Genomic DNA, 2,449 nt, shown 5'->3' on the forward strand with positions numbered 1-2,449 from the left:
TCTGACCCCTGGGTATGAGCACGAGTGGCTCTCTGACCCCTGGGTATGAGCACGAGTGGCTCTCTGACCCCTGGGTATGAGCACGAGTGGCTCTCGGGACTCTTTTCCTCCTGTTGGGTTGCCCTGTCCAGCTTTAATACGATCATTTTTTTTTTCTGCTTCATCTTATTGAATTTTATCTTGTCATGTTTGGTTGTTATCTCTTAGAGGCCTGCTTTTCTTTTCCTTTTAAATTGTTAGTGCCATTTGTTATTTTAAGATGCTCTGTTAAAACTACAGCATCAAAGAGACATCTACACACATTCCATGACATAGCCAGTCAATATCCATAAATGGAATTACTGTTCATGTAAATTATGTATGTTAGGAAATGTGAACTTACACTGAAAAAATAAGATTTATTTATGATTGGAGTGTAAAAGAATGCTTAAAATTCTTAATCATTTTGTTGCACATAAAGCGTAAAAAGGGATCTATAATGTGGCAGAACTGTGCTCTGATCATTTGAAATAGTTCGGTGGTGTGAGGGGGGAAAAGAGCCTGTCCTTTTCTAATGAAAGACAGAAAGGAAAGGGAGGGGTCAGAAGAAGTGGGAGGAGCAGAGGGAGGGGAAATGATAAGACATATTGTATGAGAAAGGAACATTTTCAATAAAAGAAAAAAAAGAAAATGACAAAATTAAAAAAAAAAACAACGACATGTGACTCCCAAGTAAACATGGTGAGTGTGAATGTAGGGTCTGCTGCTGTCCAGTTGGGGAGGCTGCCCTGTGTAGCAGTTCACAGCATGACCCTGGGTTTGGACACTATGCCTACCTCTTTCAGGACTCTTGTGTTTTCCTCTGTGAGCATGGGAAGGGAGCTCACCTCTCTCAGCCTATTTTCTGGCCTGAACATGTGGGCCTTGTTATCCCCAACTCTCTGGGGGACATGATTAGCTGACAGACAGGAAGTGCTAATCATTAGTGATGGCTGGAGCCTGGTACTGTGCCAGTGTCTGTCTTAACCCATCCTGCTCATTGCAATGTCCCCAGCCATGCACCGAGGCTGGTAGAGGTGAGCAGGGGAGCAGGCTGACAAATGAAGACCTGGGAGACCCCCTGCCAATCCCTGGGCCCTCCCTCTTGCTAAGCTCTGGTCTCTGGAGTTCACTGGCTCCAGCCCTTCCCCTTCCCACCACCACCCTATCCAGACCTTTACTCTCTGCTACAGTTTCCTGCTGAGAAAGCATGCTGCATCTTGACCACGCCCCATGCCTGTCCAGGCTCACCCCAGTGGCCTCACTCTTGTGTCACCCTTTTGGTGCTCAGAGACCTCACTCCAGGAAAAGGAGTTTATGATGTCTGGTTTCTCTGGCATTTTTGGACTCCCACATCAGCCTTTCTAATGATGGCTCCAGGTACTGCTGTAATCTGATTTAATAACACCGGAGTTCCCAGGCTCAGAGAGAAGCCGTTCCCATTTCAAAACATGTCTCAGACATTGCTGTCCTGACATGCCATGTTGGTGGAGGTGCGCAGCAGCCGGGTTTGCATCCAATCTACCATTTTTCTAGCTGTGCAGCCACTGACAAGTTGCTGAACTTCTCTGTGCTGCATCTATACAACGTGACTATAAAAGCATCTACAGCTCAGTTACCTGGACTCTTAAATGATATATCTGTGACAAGCCAACTGAAGTCAAAGGCACAACTGACGCCATGATAGAAGCATCTTTCAAGCCTTGGAGCCCAGCACATAGGCAGCAACCCCTGCCAAGATGAGAACAAAGACCTAACCCATCACAGCCCATAGCTCTGAGAAAGTCTCTAACTGGACTAACCCTGCTTTTCAGCTTCTGTGGTTCTGCTTCTGCTTAACTATTCTTGTTAACTGAAATATGTCAACCCAGGATTTTTTTTTTCTGCTTAAAAGCTCCCCCCAAGAAAGACTTGGGGCAACACCTGGTTCCTGAGTGCTCGTGTGGTCACTAACAAAGACTTTTTACTGGCTTAAACTCAAGTCTGGGTGGCTTTCCCTGGTGGATTCCTCACACAACAATGCTCTTTTGTTTCCAGTGAATATTTTTCATCATAATCCTTTCGCAGTTAGCCAGTTTTTCCATGTTTTCATGTTTGTGTGTGTGTGTGTGTATGTGTGTGGGTCTGCGTGCAGACTCACATGCATACACCTGTGCATGTGGAGGTCAGGGGTCAACCTTGTCTTGAAGTCCCTCTGAAGGTGTCCATTTTAATTTTTTGATATAGGGTCTCTCACTGGGCTGGAGCTCAACAAGTGAGCTGTGCTGCTGTGCTGTCTGGAGAGGCCCAGGGATCTGTCTGTCTCCCTCTCCATAGTGCTGCAATTTTAAACCTGTACCACCACACCCAGTGCTCTCTCTCCGTCTCTCTCTTTTCCTTCTTCCTTCTCTCTCTCTCTCTCTCTCTCTCTCTCTCTCTCTCTCTCTCTCTC

Source organism: Mus pahari, chromosome 1 (assembly GCF_900095145.1).
Source record: "Mus pahari chromosome 1, PAHARI_EIJ_v1.1, whole genome shotgun sequence".
Classification (NCBI taxonomy): Eukaryota; Metazoa; Chordata; class Mammalia; order Rodentia; family Muridae; genus Mus; species Mus pahari.